General features: G+C 43.6%; 1 protein-coding gene across 5 annotated transcripts in view; it reads right to left on the reverse strand.

The window, feature by feature from the left end:
• Positions 1 to 216: 216 nt before the first annotated feature.
• The window catches only part of LOC147579900 (uncharacterized), a 57,728-nt gene continuing 37,764 nt past the window's right edge, over positions 217 to 20,180 (reverse strand). For 2 of the 5 annotated variants that reach the window (XR_015252296.1, XR_015252298.1), the window contains 3 exons: positions 12,127 to 12,288; positions 7,854 to 7,893; positions 5,837 to 7,392 (listed from right to left, as the gene is read on the reverse strand). The gene's annotated coding sequence lies outside the window, so the exon portion shown is untranslated. Of the gene's footprint in view, positions 1,061 to 5,836; positions 7,393 to 7,853; positions 7,894 to 12,126; positions 12,289 to 13,204; positions 13,340 to 20,180 lie in introns of those variants that run through there. The other 3 variants (XR_015252294.1, XR_015252293.1, XR_015252295.1) reach the window with 3 other exon arrangements.

Consider the following 20,180-nt stretch of genomic DNA (forward strand, 5'->3'; position numbering starts at 1 on the left):
GAGGGATTAAGGGATTTACCCAAGATCATACAGCTGTAGGTGGCAGTGAGTGTAGATGTGTCTTGATTCCTAACTAGGCGCTCGAGCACAAAAGATGAACCTTCCCTCCTATGTGCCAGCTCCCATCCTGATGAGGGAGCAGGGATGAGAGCAGACCCATCACCCACCCACCAGAGCTTGACCCGCCCTCCCCCCCCCCCACAACCGAAAGCAGAGCATTCTGCAGGAGGAGGCACGTAATCAGCATTTCTGCCACTCTCCAGTACCAGTGGAAGAAACTGGCTAATTAAAGTCTGCAGCATGCCCAGAAGCCTCTGCAGCCGCTAGAGTTGTTTCCTGTGCGTTCTCGGTGCCTGATGATACATATTCTTCATGTTTATGTGGCGCAATACACTGTGCTCCATGAGCATGAGGTATTAGTGAGCCAATTTTCCCATCCACGCAGCTCCAGAGCAACTAGGAGGCATCCCTGTTATAATTTATGAGGGACCAGCATGTGCAATCAATAGGTGCCCCACAGGTTATTAAAGAAGAGAAAGATGGCCCAGGAGGCCCTGTTTACTAACAGGGAAATGGTCTCCCGGCAGCTTCTGGCACGTGGCCTGTGAGAGATTTACATTTCCTTTTCAGTCCAGAAACAGGGGCCTTCCCTTCTCATCTTGGGCCTAAACCTCACAACAGGGGCTGGTGGAGGCACAATCTGATTAGTGCCTTTCCCTGCATTGTAACCCAGAGACGGTACTGGGAGCGAGGGCTGTGGGGTGCCAAGCCGCCCAAGGCTTTAACACATCCATGTATGTTTCGAGGCCCCAGAGAACAGCATTCTGGGACAGGGCTGAGGCTTAGGGAGTGGGCATGAGGCCAGGCCCATGATGCAAAAAGAAATAGCAACTCCCACCGGGCTGCAGGGAGGGGAGTCCTGGTCAACCTTGCACAGCTCTGGAGAAACTCATTTATTTGCTTCTGTTGCCTTCTCCCATTGTTTTTATTCCTTTGATTTCAAGAATCTGTAGTTCTTTTGCAGTTTTCTTTACCTCTTAACAGTTCTCAAGGAAGAGGGCTGGTTGGATTAAAAAAAAAAAAAAAAAACAAAACAGTAGTTTTGGAGGCGTCTGGGTAGTTCAGTCAGCTAAGCGTCTGACTCTTGGTTTCAGCTCAGGTCATGATCTCATGGTTTGTGAGATCTCGTCTGGTTCTGCGCTGACAGCAAGGAGCCTGCTTGGGATTCTCTCTCTCTCTCTCTCTCTCTCTGAAAATAAATAAACTTTAAAATAAAATAAAACAATAATAGCATGGGCTTATTTGTGTAAAGGAGAAAAGAAGTACTCCTCCAGTCTACTTTCTGGAAGGCAGCCTGGTATGATGTAGCAGTTCTCAAACTTTTTAGTCTTAGGACCATTTTACACTCTTAAAATTTATGTAGATTATGTTGATCAGTAGAAAAGTTTTATTGAAATGTTTATTCATTAATTAAAACAAAAATAAATCCATTACATGTTAACATAAATGACATTTTACCATAATAGAAATAACATAAATATTTTCCTTTTTTTTAAATGTTTTTTATTTATTTTTGAGAGAGAGACAGAGTGCAAACAGGGGAGGGGCAGAGAAAGAGGGGGACACAGAATCTGAAGCAGGCTCCAGGCCCCGAGCTGTCAGCATAGAGCCCGGTGCGGGGCTTAAACCTACAAACTGCGAGATTACAACCTGAGCCAGTCGGACGCTCAGCTGACTGAGCCACCCAGGTGCCCCATAAATAAATATTTTCATTTAAAAAAACTTCCAAAATAAAAAAGAATTAGTGGGAAGAGTAATAGTGCATTCCATTTTTGCAGCTTTTTTTGCAATTTTTGCAATATGGATTCCCATATCTACTTTTGTACTCAATAGGTTGCAATGTGTTGTTTTGGTTGAAGTATGTGAAGAAAGTCTGACTTTACACAGATAATAGCTGGAAAAACAGAGTATTTAATAGTATTTTGAATATTTTTAGATATTCTTTCTGATGCTGCACCAAAATGTAGCAAGTTAAAGGGTAGTTGCAGTGTGAAATCTGAAAGCATAATATGTTTTTGTATACTGTTACATTAAAATCCATTGCTTTATTATGAGCTTTGATTGGATCTTTTATCCATGTATGATTTGTAATACCGTGCATTGGAAAATGCTGGTTTATTGAATTATACAAATATTCTAAATGTTCATAATTTCATTATACAATATTTAAAAATCACATTCATTAATATCACCATCCATCTCATTAGAAAAGTCCAAATATTAGGAAGCTGTCAAGCTCCACAGTAATAGATATGAGTTTTCCAAAATTCTCATTTTCCCTTGGAAGTTCAAATTTTATCATTGGCAACAAATACCATCAGTTGTTTTCCTCGAAGTGACAGACTCCCTTTGTTCACTTAAAGAAAATATCTGCCAAATACCCGGTCTGAAAAAGCACTCTTTGTCATTTAGTCTTTCAAGCAAAGAAAGAAAGAGAGAGAGAGAGAGAGAGAAAGGGAAAGAAAAGATGCTCCATGAAAAAAAAAATGGCTAGTTCAACGCACAGATTTATCGCCTCAGTACACTTCCTAGGGGTAACCATCATACCCTGAAATGCAATAAAAGTATTTATGCATACTCCCCATTTTGTTACATAGAATATTTTGAAAAGTGTTGGTACTTAAAAAGACTAATCAGGGGCACCTGGGGGCTCAGTCAGTTACACGTCCGACTTTGGCTCAGGTCATGATCTCACGGCTCATGGGTTCAAGCCCCACGTTGGGCTCAGCAGAGCCCGCTTTTGGATCCTCTGCCCCTCCTCTGCTTGTGCTCTCTGAAAAATAAATAAAACGTTAAGAATAAATAAATAAATAAATAAATAAATAAATAAATAAATAAGGTAATCATTTTTACTGCTTCATCAAGGACATCCTTAAATGAAACTGGCATTTGTTTTTAAGTTAAGTGTGTGGCAAGGATGGCTAGTACACCCTGATGCCTGCCTCGATTTGTGCCCAGAAGCTAGGAGTTTTACCCACCATTGCTTTTGTACCTTCAGTGTAAATGTTAACATAGTGCAAAGGGCAAAACAATCATAGTATTATTATGAAAATATTTTTTTTAATGTTTATTCATTTTTTGAGAGAGAGAGAGAGAGAGAGAGAGCAAGCATGAGCAGGGGATGGGCAGAGAGAGGGAGACACAGAATCCAAAGCAGGCTCTAGGCTCTGAGCTGTCAGCACAGAGCCCAACACGGGGCTCGAACTCAAGGACCACGAGATGGTGACCTGAGCCGAAGTCGAATGTCCAACCGACTGAGACACCCAGGCGCCCCAAAAATCTTTTCTTTTAATGTTTATTTCTGAGAGAGAAAGTGCGAGGGGGGAGGGGCAGAGAGAGAGGGAGACAGGGGCTTTGGGCCTCCCAGGTGCCCCCATGAGAATCATTTTGACTTCATCAACCCCTCAGAAGTGTTGCAGGGATCCCCAGGAGTCTGTGGACCCTCCTTTGAGAACAGCAGGTATAGTAGAGGGAACCAATGACTGACTGCCAGAGACTTCTTACTCCCGCTTTGCCTCAGGCTAGCTCTGTCTTCCGCAAGTCATTTTCCTCAAGTGTCTGAGGTTCCGTGTTTGTAACATTAAGCAGATCTATTAAGCAATCTCTATCACGTCACTGTCATTTTAGGAGCACTGTGGGACACCGGACAACCTTTATCCTTGACTTCTCATCATGATGGCCTGTTTGTTCCTCACATGGCTCTTTCTGGTGAGCTGTTGTCGGGACACACAGGCACATACTCTCTTCTCTCCTTTTACAAACGAGAGGACAATGGGCTCTCCCAATGAGCAGGCGTTTGCTACAGAGGATGAACTGAATACTTACCCTCTGCTATCGGGGAGAAACGTGGTCATCAGAGATCGACTACTTGAGCCCTGCACCATTTGTCATGAATGGTTCTGGACGGGGCATTTTCAGCTAGTAAATAGGAGGGCTCTTTGCTGTGAAATCCAGGCCAGGAAAACAGTTGCCAAGCCATAGCAATAAGAGAAATATGCAGTTTTATAAAAACAGAGTAAAACCTAAGCATAACTCCTAGTTTCCCCCATCCTTGTAAAGCTTTGGAATAAGTACTTGAGCCCTTTAATAAAATACTGCAGTCTCAAAGCTCAGTATATATTTGGTCTGGAGAGGACCAGGGAGTCAGTGTGGCAGAAGCTTTTAAAACTGACCTCCTCCTGACCAAGTCACTAGGTTAATGGAGGCTCTCTGCTTCCTCTAGAAAACCCAGTGTGCCCACGGCATGCCGGATGCTCGACTAGGAGAGGTTCCCTCAGGTGCTTCTGTTCCACAGGTTGAGCTGAGTGCTTCCAATGGGTCAGGGCCATTTGTTCCCACAGTTCTGCCCATTGTCCTTGCAATTCTGGTTGTGTGACTTAATTATTGTGAAAACCAATGAAATGTGAGTACAAAGAAAGAGGCTTGGGGAGCCTGGGTGGCTCAGTCAGTTGAGCATCCATCCCTTGACTTCAGCTCAGGTCATGATCCCGAGGTTGTGGGATCCAGCCCCATGTTGGGTTCTGCACAGAGCCTGCTGGGGACTCTCTCTCTCTCTCTCTCTTTCCTTCTGCCCCTTTCCCCTGCTTGTGTACTCTCTCTCTCTCTAAAAAATTTTTAATTAAAAAAAGAGGTTTTGTTCCTATGAAAACATTTAATGTTTTGTCCTTAAATTAACATTTAAGGACAAGTCACACAAAAAGTCCTGTTGAACTGGTATGGGAGACATTTGAGAAAGACTGGGGAGAAAAATCATAAACATCTTAGGATGATTCTGTACTCCGATTGTCTTGTGTCTTTAAGTTCTCCCTCTTCTTTAAAGAAACCTGAACTGGAACTTACCGAAGATTCCGATAGAATGTAAACTCCACAAGTGTGGAGACTTTGTGTTGGTCACTGCTATATCTCCAGCACCTAGAATATGCCAGGTCCATAGAATGAACACAGTAAATATATATAGGATAAATGGATTGTTAGTATAGTCAATACAAGAAAGATAAAACAAATTCCAATTAATAGAAGCCTGCACCAAGAAAATGCCTTGATCCTACTTAAAAAAAAAAAAAATGGTGCCTGAACATACCTGTATATGTTTTAAGTTAAAATAAGAAGTTTAAGGTATGTTTCTCATGGTTACCCTTTAAATAATATTTTATTTAAAAAAGTTTTTTAAGGTTTATTCATTTTTGAGAGAGACAGAGACAGAGACAGAACACGAGTGGAGGGGGGCGGGGGGGGGGGAGGGTCGGCGCAGAAAGAGAGGGAGACACAGGACCAGAAGCAGGCTCCAGGCTCTGAGCTATCAGCACAGATCCCGGTGCAGGGTTCGAACCCACGGACCATGAGATCACGCCCCGGGCCGAAGTCAGACGTTCAATTGACCGAGCCACCCAGGCTCCCCTAAATAATATTTTAAATTAATCTACTGTTTTCCATCTACTGTTTTCATCACATTGGAGATGAGGGCTTTGCCTGTATTTAGAAATAGGGAAGCACCTTAGCTATCCAGTAGGTACTGTCTCCCCGTGGCGGAGCACTAGACCAGATCAGGAGACCTTAATACAGACTCCTCTGAACTCCCTTCTCCAGAAGGTAACTAGAAACATCTGCTCCAGTTCAGAAAGGGGGAGACCCGACAGGAGGCAGACTGCATCCCCAGATAGGGATTGGTCCAGTCGACACAGACCAGATGAGAGGCCATCGCTTTGAACCTTCCCTGACCCAGCAAGCCAGAGGGAACATGAATGATGGTAACAACTGCCTCCCCCATTTCAGACTGTGTTTGAGATTCTTTAGAGTTAGACTCAGAGGATCTGGGTTCAAATTCTGTATATTAACTGTGTGGCCTTGAACTAGTTAGCATGCTTCTCCTAGCTAGAACTTTCCAACTGGTGGGCAAAGAATGGGTCTACAGGTATGCTGATATATTGCTCTTCTCACTGCTTTCAATAAGCAGGTAAGGCCTTGGACAGCCAAGATCTCTGAGCTTGTCCCCTCTGGTGCCAGCAGCCTCATCCCTTCTCCGTGATGAGGCATGGATATGGGTACAGATGCATAGATTGATATGCATGTAGATGTATACTTTTTTTCAACTTCCTGTGTGTATTGCAATATGGAATAGGCTGGAAGCACTAATAGTTGCAGCCTTAGCTCCTCAGCTGATAAATCCAGTCCTGCCCTTGCCAACAGGTTGTTATAAGGATCACGTGAGAAATGGGTGTGCAATGTTTCAAGAGTGACTGAGTCATCCCAACAGCAGGCATCATGGCAGACAGAAGCACAAGGAGAGTTTGCATCCATGTCATCAGATCTAGTTTCCTCACCAGATTCTCAATCAACAGGGAAACAAGAAAAAGAAAGGAAAAAGTTGGCATATCAAATTCAAACCATTACCTTTATTTCCTATAAATCTGTATTAGCAAGTGTTACTGTAGGCAAGTAAGCTTCCTAACACTGAACTCCATCAGACCAATTTACCAAGCCAGGCTCAGGCCACACTGGGAAACCACATTCCTCCCTGGCAGGGGAAACCTTGTCCCTAGAAATGCCGAGCAGAAGACACATTCCCAGGGGGCAACTTACTCCCAAAAGAAAGAGAAGAGGTGGGGACTCTTGAATGCATGTCAAGTTTCTTCTTCCAACTTGCCAATCGGCTCTGTCATTCCACCTCCCCTGGGAAGGGGAATGTGAAGGGATGCAGGGAGGGCAGGAGTGTTGCACTAACAGAGCTCCTCCCATATGGAAAAATGCACAACAGAAGCACCCTCTTGAGATGTGAGATGAGACTATGGTCCACTTTGTCTGCTGTTTCCTGGCAAACATGGTTGGAGGTACTGGACCAGTACCCCATCACCAGTTTCCTGGGTACAGAGAATCAGGAGTGGGCACCCATTTTTGCCTACACAGATCTTGCAGGCGTAGTCTGGCTCCAGAAGTGATTTCCTAATCCCTGCCGGATCCTTTCTGTTTGTAAAGGTAAGGGCTGTGTTTGTTTGAATCATTTTTTAATAGTTAACATAGCTAATCTGTAAACTCACAAAAGCAGGGACTTGATAACACCACTCACCTGTGTATCTGCAGTTGCCCAGCCCATTCTAGATGCCTGGCAAAGACTAATAGATTCAGGAAAGAATGAAGGAATGGGTGATAGAGCACAAGACAAAGTACTCAATACATGCTTCAGATGGAACAGTTTGACCTTCACCTACCCTGTTCCCCTTGACCAAGGTTATTGCTTCCAGCCACGTTCAGCCATTACACCTGTTTCCATGTCATCAGTAGCTTCTGATAATATTGAAAATCCTTTGAGGACTTCCCACCTATGAAAATAAACTCCTGTAATAGACAAAACAGTGATTTGGAGGAGAGATAGAACTTTCAAAATTCTTTAAGCCAACATGAGATTATTTTTTTTAAGCATTTCACCTGATGAGCTCCCAGTCCAATGCATGGCAGTGAATCTGTGTACATGATAAAACCTTTCGATGTCAATGGGGGGACACCATTAATATCCAAGTATGTGACTGGGATCCTTTTCATGTAGTATAGGATAAATGGGTCCTAAATACTTGTTATGTGCTGAATTGTATCCCCTGAATTCATAAGTCAGAGTCCTGACTTCAATGTATGAATTCCCTCAGACATCTGAGTTACCTCAAAAGGTAACAGTATTTGGAGATAAGTTTTTAAAAAGGTGATTAAGGTAAAATGAGGCCATTAGGACGAGCTCTCATCTAATCTGGGGTCCTTAGAAAAGGAAATTTGGACACACAGAGACATCAGACATGTCCACTCACAGAAGAAGACCATGTGAGGACACAGCAGGAAGGTGCCCACCTGAAAGACAAGGAGAGAGGTCTCAGGAAAAACCAAACCAGTCCACATCTTGATCTTGAACTTCTAACCTCCAGAACTGTGAGAAAATATATTTCTGTTGTTTAAAGCAGTCAGTCTGTGGTATTTCATTACGGTAGCCCTAGAAAATTCATACAACACTTATTGCAGAATTCTTCATTGTGGTGTTACTACAAAGATGTGTTTGTGCAACACATCCGTGTCCACATTGGGCACTGTGTAATGCGGATTGCATAAGAAAGCACAACTGACAGATAACACATGAGACCAGGTTTTGCAAGAAGGAAGCAATTAGCAAGACTTTAGAAGTCTCAGGAAATTGGACTCTCCTTGACACCTATAGCTAAATTTTCTTACCCCTAAAATTATTCTTTTAAAGGTGTCTTTTTCTCTTCTCTCCCCACATCCCCTGCCTTCCACTCTCTCCACCAACCACACCCCTACTGCCACCACATCCACTTGCTCTCTGGCCAGACTTGACATCCCTCTCTGCCTTTGAGTCATAAAAAATAAAACAGCTGTTTTGTTTTGTTGGTTGGTTTGTTAAGGCTTCAAGCAGGTTTCCCCAACTGAAAGTTGGGAGCAAATGTAAAAACCTGTTTGTGAGGGTAAGATTTTCAACTTGGCCTCAAATCCGGGAATATGGATCCAGAAACACAGCCAGTCCTTCAGAGGTATGGAGAGGGATTTCCATTCTGCGAGAAAAGCAATCGCAAGGCTTGGTTGGGAGTCCACAACCCAGTGTCCTTGCTTGATTGGAACATTGTTTTGGGAGGACCACCCATCTGGGAGGAGCCCTGAAGATGGCTCCCATGAGTGTCTATGGGAGCTATCTCCGGCTATGAGGAGCCCCTGGTGTTGGCTCCCTCCCATAACTCAGTGGACTAGGCTTTGCAGGACCTAGAGTAAGTCACTTCCCTCCTCTGGATCCGAACTGTAAAAAGTTCCATTTCCTGAACTGTAATTAGTCACTTTCCATTATTTTTAACTGTGGAAAGAACTTTACTCAAACTTTTGTATATAAGTTTATATTAAAAACAAACAACTGTGCGGTTGGCCTAGTTCGGGGCTGGGGCCATGGGGAGAGCCCCACCTGTTCTCACTTTGCCCAACACCTCCTCTGCTTCCTCATTCAGGCAGCAACCAAAGACTCTCAGGGGATCTCCTTGGCTGAAACATAGTGAAATTCGCCAGATGTGATTATCTCTAGGGGCAGTGTGCAAGGAAATGTTTAATTATAGTCTGGGGAGTGGGGAGTGCTGATTTATAGTGTTTGCTGATTTCTGTGGTGTAAATACTACCACCATGGCTACACTCAAGCCACCAATGTCACATCATTGAATGCAGAGTTGAGCATGCCATAGCATACCATGTGGGGAAGTAATTATGAAGCAATGGGTTTTGAGTATTCATTACCTTTGCTTTTAATATAATTTATTCACCTGTAAGTTTATATGATGTAATTTTTGATAATGGCTGTGTTAGCAATTGGCTTGTTAAATTCTGGAAAATTTAACAATCAATTCTTACAATTTACTATGAGCCAGCTCCAGGATACCACTATCTAGAATCTTTTTAGTGCCAACATTCTAAAACTTTATGTCAAAGCATAAGCCGTTTAAAGCTGGGAAGGGCTAAGTGGAATAATCCTAGAGATTTGGGAAGTGTGCTCAGGAGAGGGGCAGAAAAACATGTTTTTGGTGTAGTATCCAGCACAGCACACAGAACTAAAACATAGATAGCCAGCCAGTGAATGATTCAATGACCCAATGGGGCAATGACCCAACCCATACTCAGGAGGCTTTGTACTTTGAATTATTTTTTCAACCAGTAGTGGGGTGGGTTTGTATACCCAACCAATCACATTCTGTCATCCAGCCTCATGGGACAGGTGGCACCGACTGTGGCCAGGAGGTATCAGCAATGCACTAAGTTAATGGGGTCTTGGAGAGTCTACAATAGGGATGTCATCTGATACACAAGTTGGTCAGAGCTGACAATCCAGGCACGTCTAGAGGCCTACGCGGGTTCTACCTAGACTTCCAGGCAGCATGATCCCCCTTGGGTGGGTATGATCTTTTGTAAGTATCTTGTCCCTCCTCCTGGTTACTATCTCCCTGCAGACTGGTGTTTAATTCATACTTTGTCCTTCAGTTCTTCCCAGAGTCTTTGAAAATAGCATGGATGTTCAACAGCCAAGGAGTTAAGAGCCCGGAATCCGAACCAAATTCCTTGGAACCAAAATTCTAGTTTTGCACTTATGAATTATGTGACCTCGGGCAAACTGCTTAACTTCTCTGAATTTCAATTTCATCCTAGATAAAATGTGGATGATAATAATACCTACTTCAAAGCATTATTGGGAAGATCAAATGAGTTTCACATATATTAAGTACTTAAAACAATGTTTGACATAGAATATGCTATTTAAATGTTACCTATTATTATATTATGATTATATATAATCTATAATATGTGCACTTATGTATAATTATTACATATATGTACTAGTGAATGAATGCAGGTGAACAAATGCATGGGAAACAAAGGCCTGGGTGAATGTGCAATGAGATTCTTCTGGAAAACAAATGCCAAATATACATAATAAATACTAGCAGCAACCTTAGCTGGCATTTATTGTGTGTTTAAAGTGCATTTTATAAGCATTATTTTGTTAATTCCTCATAAAAATTCTAATAGAAAGGAACCGCTTTTAGCTGTATTACACAGATAAGAAAACCCAGACCTGTTGAAGGCAAGAAACTTTCCCAAGATCGCATAGTTTGTTAATGACTCAAATCCACATCCTTTGACTCCAGAGCTTGAGCTTTTAACCACTTAACCCACCAGCCAGCTCCTAACCTGATGCCGTCTCTCCTCAGTGTTGTACCCCACCCCTGCCTTTCTTCCCACCCTACCCCTCCATGTCCTCAGCAATCCCTTCAGGTCTATCCAAGACGTACATGCTTTCTGAAGATTTCCCAGACCGTTCCCCTTAATATGATGCTCCCAGCACTTCCATATACTGTGTGCCCCTCATTCTCTCCTGTCCCTGGCTGTTATCTCTCTGTGTCACACAAGTAGCTGTGTGGAGATTTTGCAAGATCTAGGTTAAATTCATGCCCAAGCTAAGACGTTGTCCCAAGCTCCATGACACAGCCAATTCCTGCTGAAAGCTGCCCTATATATGCATCATGGCTCCCCAGAAACTGCACTTTGCTATTAGCCTTAGTGTCAGGGACTGTACAATGGGAACAATGGGAAGTTTAGCTGGCTAGATCAAGCCCTGCTCTAACCAAGCACCCTTGACTTCTCAGTCACGGGCTCAGTGGTTCAGAGAGAAGAATGGAGAGTCGAAGGCAGCTGTTTCTATGGAAGAGATGATCCAGCCTCTACCCTCAAGGTGCCTACTGCGTGTTCACAGATGCAAAACCCCTCTAAGAGCATCTACAGAACAACTCACAAGAGAATGCAAGTGGAGTACAGAGCACAAAGAAGTGCCTAGTGGGGCAGGGCGTTCAAAGGAGTGCTCAGAGTGCAGTAGAACACTTCAGGGAAAATTTCTAGAGACAGCAAGCAGATTTTATAAAAATTAAAAATAATATTGTCTTGGTACAAATGCTGCACATGCCCATGGCAAACAAATCAGAAAATACAGACAAGCAAAGAAAGGAAATTCTAAAAACCCACCTACAACCTCGCCCACCCAAAGACAACTTCTATTAACACCCTCAACACCTTGACAACCAGTTTTTACAGGAGGCGATGCGCAGAGCTGAAGCACAGGTTGTGTATGTGTGTGTGTGGCTGAGGGGTGGTGGGGGAACAGAGACAGTCCTGGCATTTTTGTCTATCCTGGGGAGTAAGAGATGAGAAATCTATCTGATAGGATTGGGAAGTAGATGGTTGAAGAAGAGATCTCCAACAGATCTCTCAGACCAGGTAGAGATTTGAAGCAGGCAGCCATACCAAGGAGCCTAGCTGAACAGTGACCCAATTAAAATAATCATAGCAGCCATAACAGTGAGCTTGTGTTGAGTGTTTCCCATTGCATGATATTGTACTAAAGACTTTACATTCCATCATCTTATGTAATCCTCACAACCATGCTATGAGGTGGATATTCTCATCCATATTTTATGGTGGGTAAGGGGTTTGCCCAAGCTCACCAACCCAATACACAGAGTTTCTTAGATCGTGTACTCTATAGGTTACCTGAATCAGAATTCCCTGAGGTGTTTGTTAGACCAATCAAGACAATAGGAGTCAAGAAACCCCAGACTTGTTGGCTCCATGGTTTGATTGAAGGTCATCTTCAGGCTGAAATGCTTCTGGTCCGAAAGTCACCAATGAGTATGCCCAGAAGATACCTGTAAACTGAGAAATGCCCAGAGCTATCTTCTGAGTAATCCATAATTCCATTTCTTTCCAAAAATGCTCTGAGGATGACAGTGAGAAGGAGCAAGGACACAGCCCAAGATCTGAGTCCCGTGGGCTCTGCATACCTTTCTTCTCCTTGGATTAATCATCTTGCAGCCCCAAAGCCTGGAGAGAGCCTTCTGAAGGAGGTGTGCTGCCCTCAAAGGCAGCCACAAGATAGTGTAGGTCAATCATTCAAAGGCACCAGAGGGGACAGTCAGGATCAAGGGGCAAAAACCGTATTGGGAGATTAGGATGACAAGGGAAGGCTGGGAACAAAGAGCTCACACCCTAATGTTGTCCCTTTATGTCTTCACCTGACTTTAGCCAAGTCCCCTGGCCTTCTAACCTCAGGAGTCCTATCTGTAAAATTAAGGAGTTGCCCTTAATGGTCTCAAAGGTTCTTTCAGCTAGGTGGGAAAATACTGTCTAAATCCAGCATGTACTTCTGCTGCCCTTGTTTACCTGGGGGCAAGTCCAGAAGCCCAGGAGTCTCACAGCCACCTAGAGGGCCATGGAAGATACCTGCTGATGGGGACCACCAGGGCCATAAGAAAGGTGACCTTCACAAAGGAGGCTGGGGAAGACCAGGAGTGGCTCCAGCCCTGGGTGAGATGCCGGTGCCTCCTTACCTGTTGAACAATTCTAAGACCTTTCTTGTACCTTATCACATTTGATCCTTCCCACTCCCTCGTAGGTGAGCATTTATTGTAGCTCCATGTGTGATCACAAGGCAGAGACAGAGAGAATGCTTTGGGAATGAAAATGTATTTTCAAGAACACCCAGGGACAAGGTAGAAAAGTGGCAACTGGGAAGAGGCAACTGGTTACCAGGGTTTCAATTCCAGACTGTGAGGCAGGTTTTGCAAGTTACCAGGAAAGTTTCCCCAGTGGTGCTCAGGATCCACCTTCTTTCTCTTTGTCCCACTCCCATTGGTTGGCTGGCTGCCACTCAGCATGGAGCCAGCCCTCTATTGGGCTGAGTTCTCCCCTGTCACCTCTGAGGTACCTGTGACAAGATAATTGCCATATTAATAAATTTGCTGTATTTTTCCACTGCCTTCTCTTTACAAGCAGGCACTGCTAGTCAGGCTTTTTGTTTTTTCTTGCCTTAGGAATTCTTACAGGACTGAAAACAGAAGCTGCTTAAAGCTAATAGATCTTCTTGTCTTTGCTAAAAAGCCCTGGCTCATTTATGGGATGATGCAGACACCCTGAGGGAGAAGGGGGTGGACGAAGGAGGGCTTTGAAGGGCAAGGAAAGAGAAAGCAGTGTGCTCAAAGACCAGAGAGTTAGAAAACAACTCTGATTATGAGAACAGAGTCCATCAGAGTCTTGGGTAAGGGCCAGATCTCAGGGGATGCAAGGCCTTAGGCATTGGGTTTCCAGCCTCAACAAAGATCCCTGGGCCCTAAAGTATGACTCAGAAACACTAAAATCACCAAATTGGATGAGACCTGAGGCACCAAAGTGTGGACTATCGGCCGATGAGTGAGTGAGATGCCTCTACACTTTTGCCCAATTAGGCACAATTTTTCAAGGGGTTGAGCTCCCACAATGACCGATTAATAATCTGCCCACTGAATAGGATTGGGAGTTCAGAGTCAGATTTACTTTGATTAAAGGGAAAAAAGCAGAGGAGTACAATATTCCTAGCTCAGCTGGGCTGTACAGTAAGAGTCGCACCTGACACGTATAGAAGCATGAATGACCCCACTGTACTGGTGCCACCAGTCTGTGAGGATACCAGTTACAGCTTGTTAATACTCAAATCTTATTAGCTCTAAGCTCTCCTCAGCTAATGTAAGAATTCCAGTCCAGTTCTTGGACTGTTGATTAGGATGCATTAGCCACAAGTAATAGAAAACCCAGATTCAAACATATAAGGAAATACATTATTTCACTACAGGGAATTGCAGCAGTTGTGGGCTCCAGGTACAGTACAATGAGCAGCTCAAGGTATTGGGGACCCAGGTTGTCTTTATCTCTCTGATTTTCTGTCCTCAAGATGTTGGCTTTGTCCTCCAGCTGGTCCCCTTTGTAGTAAGAAGATGTTTTCACCAGACACAATAATATCTAGAGGAAGAAAAGGACACTCTTTCTGTATCTGCTTCTTAGAAGCACAGAAACTTTCCCAAAGTGTCCTGTAGAATTCCATTCATATCTCATTGGCCAGAATTGGGTACATGCCTATTCTTAAGCCAATCTCTGGCAAGGAGAAATGAGTCGCTGGCTTGATGGGAAGCTGAAGAGTCCATCACAACACTGATACTTTCCATCTCTCAAATACAGGCTTGCTCACTGCAAGGTCACACAGACACCTCCCCTTCCCATGGTTGGGTTTGGGTCTTTCTTCATTTATGTTAAATGCTTTCTCAGGGACCCTAGCATCTCCTATAGAATGGAAAGCTCTCCGACTTACTTATCTAATTCTGAATCCCAAATGCGAATGCTGCTCAAGCTTTCTTTCCCTCAGAATTCTTTGGTAGAAACAGGTTCTTAGAGGAAGTGGGGAGCTGGGGGACCCATACTCCATTTGCCAGACAAATCCAACTTCAGCTCTGGCCCAGTCAAGACCTCCATTTTGTGGTTGAGTCCAGCTTGTGTCCCAGACCTTATCTTGTCCCAGACCTTATCTTGACTCCCAAGGGAGTCAAGTTGGGCCACTAGCAAAGTATGCTGCACAAGGCATGGCAGCCACATTAGGGAAAGACTAGTGGTGCTACTTTTCTCAGAAGGAGGCTGTGTATATGGCATTATGATTTCCCCTTCAGATTATTCACCACATTGATATTAACACCATTTTACATTAGAGGAAAGAGGTACAGAGTGGTAAAGTAACAGGCTTAAGGTCACTCAGCTAGTTAGGCAGCAGAGCCCAGAACATTCTTATATAAGTCTTTTTGTGGACATATGTTTTTATTTCTCTTGGGTAAATGCCTAGAAATTTAATTGCTGGTTCAGAGTATGAGCACGAGCTCCTCCATGAAAAACTAACTGCCAAACTGTTTTCCAAAATGGTGTATGAGTGTTCCAGTTGCTCCACATCCTCATCAACATTTGGTGTTGTCAGTATCTTGTTTTTAGCTATTCTAGTGGGTGTGTTTAATTTGTTTTAATTTGTATTTCCCTGCTGACTAGTGACAGTGAGCCCTTTTTGATGTGCTTACCAGCCATTTGTATATCTTCTTATATGAAGTATCTGCCCATTCTCTTTAATTGGGTTACTGTTCTTATTAAGTTTCAGAAATGTTTTATACTTTATTGATAACATTCTTTGTTTTGCAATACTTTCTCCCAGTCTGTGGTCTACCTAGTCATTTTTCTCAAGGGCGCAGAAATTTTTAATTTTGATATGATCTAATAGATTGATATTTTTCTTTTATAGCTATTGTTTTCTGTAAGCTGTCCAAAAACACCTTTGACTACTCAGAGATTGTGAAGATATTCTCCTATTTATCCTTCTAGAAGCTTTATGGCTTATCTTTTACATTTAGGTCTATGATTTCTCTCAAATTAATGTTTATGTATGGTGTGAAGTGCTGGTCAAAGTTCATGTTTTTTTTTAATTTTTAAATATTTATTTATTTTTGAGAGAGAGACAGAGCACAAGTGGGGGAGGGGCAGTGAGGGAGAGGGAGAGGGAGACAGTACAGAGCCCGATGCAGGGCTCGAACCCACAAGATGTGAGATCATGACCTGAGTCAAAGTTGGATGCTTAACCAACTGAGCCACCCAAGTGCCCCAAAGTCCATGTTTTTAGTATGGAAATCGAACTGTCACAGCATCATCTGTTGAAAAGCCTATCGTCCCATAGAAGTGAGTTGGCCATACTGTCAAAAATTACTTAGCCATAAAAATATAGGTCTTTTGCTAGACCTTCTTTTAGTTTTGATGTATATACCTATCCTTACCCCAATACCCTAGCTTCTCAATTACTGTAGCTTTAAAGTAAGTAAGTTTTGAACAAAGACAGCTTGAGTTCCCTCATTTTGTTCTTCTTTTCCAATATTGTTTTGGTTATTCTAGATTCTTTGCTTTCTTACACACTTTAGAACTGGTTTCCATACACACACACACACACACACACACACACACACACGCACACCTACTAGGACTTTGGGATTTCACTGAGCTAGGTAGGTATAAAAGGAAAAATCCAATTCTTCTACTATGTCTTTCTTCCCTGTGAGTCTACTTTACACAGAACACTTCATGTCTGACACTTGTGGTCACCAAATGTGTGGGTTTTTTTTCCCCACAATAACAAGGAAGTCTTGGATACCAGCAGAGTATCCTACAATTTAACTCAATTCTGACCCTACCTACCTGGAGATAACATCAGGTAAGGGCTCAATCTCACAAGACTGCCCCCCCTTCAGATGCCAGTTAAAACCTGTGCTTCTTAGTGACCACTATGAATCAGAGCTTCCAAAGACCCCTTCTTCAGGTTCGATTAATTTGCTAGAACTCAGGGAAACACTCACTTACATTTACCAGTTTATTAAAGGAGACAGATGAACATCCAGATGAAGAAATACTTGGCACAAGATGTGAGAGGGTCCTGAGGGCAGGAGATTCTGTCTTCATGGAGTTGGGATGTGTCACCCTCCTAGCATGGATGTGTTGGCCAGCTTAGAAGCCCTTCAGACTCCATACTATTGGGATTTTATGGAGGCTTCCTCACATAGGTATGCTCAATCATTAACTGTTTCTAGCCTGTCTCCCCTCTCTGGAGGACAAGGGATAGGGCTAAAAATCCAAGCTTCTAATCAGGGCTTGGTCTTTCCGGTGACCAGCCCCCACCCGAGAGACCACCCAGAATTGCCTCATCAGAACAGACAATGCTTCCAGTTTTCTTATCACTTAGGGAATTACAAGGGTTTTAAGAGCTCTATACCAGGAACCAGGATGAATTCCAAATACATATTTCTTATTACAAATTACAAAAACATGCTTCACTTCAGTTTGTTTCTCTGCTTGTGTACCAATCCTCTCCAGCTTCTTTCCTGTCACAAAAGGAAGGATTTCTCCACATTTTGAGGGCTAACTCCTCTGCCAAACTTTTGATTTCATCTCAGTCTGGCTTATCTGTCCTTTTGTTCTTTCTCCAACATTTCAAGCCCTCCTTCACCAGTGGCTCCTGCCCTGTCTTCACACTTTCCTGTGTGTGTGTGTGTGTGTGTGTGTGTGTGTGTGTGTGTGTGTGTTCTTTTTAATCTTGAATTAAATGCAGGGGTGCCTGGGTGGCTCAGTCAGTTAAGCACCCGACTCTTGATTTCATCTCAGGTCATCATCTCATGGCTCATGAGTTCGAGCCCCACACTGGTCTCCGTGCTGAACCTGCTTGGTATTCTCTCTCTCTGCCTCTCCTCCACCTCTCCTCCGCTCATGCTCATGCTCTCTCTCAAATTTTGAATTTGAATTATTTATTCAAAAATAAATAAATAAATAATTTTTTTTTACAATCTTGAATTAAATTCAAATGACCTTTAGTACCCTTCCACCCCTGTCTTCCCCTTCCAGATTCTCTCTGGTCACATATAACTGCTGCCTTCCCTTCCCACATGTCTGCTTATTTCTTTAAACCTTGTAGTAGAGGGTCCACCTTCTGTCAGTTTCCAGAAGTTCTCAATTATGAATTCCAATCTACCAGACCCAATAATTCATCCGTCTTCAGGTTCTCCTGTCTGTGGTGCTGTGCTCCGGTGACTTTCTCTGTCTCCTTGGTGGCCCTCTCTCTGCCTGTGACTGCTTCTCCTTCCTTTATAGCCATTCCTGCCATTGTTTGGTGGCTTCAAGAGAGACTAGAAGCCATCAGACAAATACCCCCAACTTCCCACCTGCAGATCTGAAAAACCATCAATTTCCTGGTCAAAATGGAACATTTGTCTCTTCCTTGACCCACAGCAGTTGCTCCAACTTGAAGGAAATCCCATCTTTTCCCACTTCTCAGGGACCTCTCTCTAACAATTAGCTTCACTTGTTCTTGAATCTTAAACCTCTGCTTTACTGTTCTTTCTCAACATCACGAACACACTGTCTCCATCTCTTTTTTTAAAAATAGCCTTATTTTCACTTCCTCTTATACCTAGTTTACAGCGAAACTTTCTTTTTTTTTTTTTTTTAATTTTTTTTTCAACGTTTATTTATTTTTGGGACAGAGAGAGACAGAGCATGAACGGGCGAGGGGCAGAGAGAGAGGGAGACACAGAATCGGAAACAGGCTCCAGGCTCTGAGCCATCAGCCCAGAGCCCGACGCGGGGCTCGAACTCACGGACCGCGAGATCGTGACCTGGCTGAAGTCGGACGCTTAACCGACTGCGCCACCCAGGCGCCCCCAGCGAAACTTTCTAAAAGAGTTGTGTGCGCCCACTGTCTTCTCTTACATCCTTTTTGGTCACTCTTCAGTCCTCTAAAATGAGACCTTTGTTTCCAGTGTGTCAGTAGAAAAACCTCACCAAGGTTGCCAATGATCTCCTTGTTGTGAAAATCCCTTGGACCTTTGTGGCCACTTGACTTATTCTTGATAGCGTTGACATGGTTCACCACTTCCTCCTCCTCCTGCATCCCCCCCTCCCATGACAGCTTCCTCTCTGCACCATGGACAAGTCTCTCCTTTGGATTCTGTCCTGGGCTTCCTTCTTTTCTCAGTTTCCCTGAGTGATCTCACCTATTCCTTCACTCCACGACTATTTATTTAAAAATTATTTTTCATTTTATTTATCTGAGAGACAGAGAGAGGGTGTGCACACAGGAAAGAAGGGACAAGAGGGGGAGAGAGAGAATCTTAAGCAGGCTCCACACTCAGCTCATCCCATGATCCTGGGATCATGACCTGAGGCAAAACCAAGACTCAGACACTCAACCAACTGAGCCACCTAGGCACCCCCACAAGTATTTACTGAGCACCCACTGTAAGTAGGCACTGATCTAAGCCCTAAAGATACACGAGTGCCTGCTCTCATGGACTTGACAGTTGCCAGTGGTATCAATTCCATCTGGATACTGATGACATATAAATTGGCCTCTAGCCCAGATATCTCTCTTTTGTCTACTTGGTCTGCTTGGCTATTCCACATACATCTCACATTCAGTATTTCCAAAGCTAAAATTCCTATCCTCAGCCCACCTTCAGACCAGCTCCTCTTCCTATCTCAGTCATACAAGCCACAAAGTGCTCATCATCTTTGTTCACTATTGTTGATTCTTCACTTTCCTTCTCCTCCTAATATAATTTATAAGCAAGTCCTATCAATTATACCTTCTAATCATCTGAGGTGCCTCTGGAATCCATTCACTGATCTTCATGCCCAACACCATTGCTCTAGTTTAGGCCAACATCCCCGCCCCTTTGATTCCCAGCAGGTCCCTCCAGTCTTGATCATCTCCTCATCCCACCCCATCTTCGATCCATTGTCTGCACTATGGCCAGAGTCATTTTCTAGTGTAACTCTGATCACAAGACCTCCCTGCTTAAAATTCCTCGTTGCCTTTAAAATAGAAGCCGACCCCTTTAACATGGCCCAGAGAGCTCCTGCCTACCTCTCCATCCCATCTTTTCCTACTACCCTCCTCCATCTCAACTCTCTTGCCACACAGACCTTCTCTCCCAGGGCCTGGGTATGCCATGGTCCCTCACACCTCCTAGACTTCAGAAGTGCTCCACTGCTAGCCTGAAACCCTTCCCCACTCAGAAGCCCACCCCTTCACCTAGCTAACTGCTACCTACTCCAGTCTCAGTTTAAATGTTACTTCCAGAACACTTTCCTTAAAATCTCTAGTCTGTATTTCAGTGCCATCCTGTCCTATCCATCATAGGATGATTTTTTTATTACTTTTGTTGTTC

This window comes from Puma concolor, chromosome B3 (assembly GCF_028749965.1).
Source record: "Puma concolor isolate L17-30 chromosome B3, mPumCon1.1.hap2, whole genome shotgun sequence".
Lineage (NCBI taxonomy): Eukaryota > Metazoa > Chordata > Mammalia > Carnivora > Felidae > Puma > Puma concolor.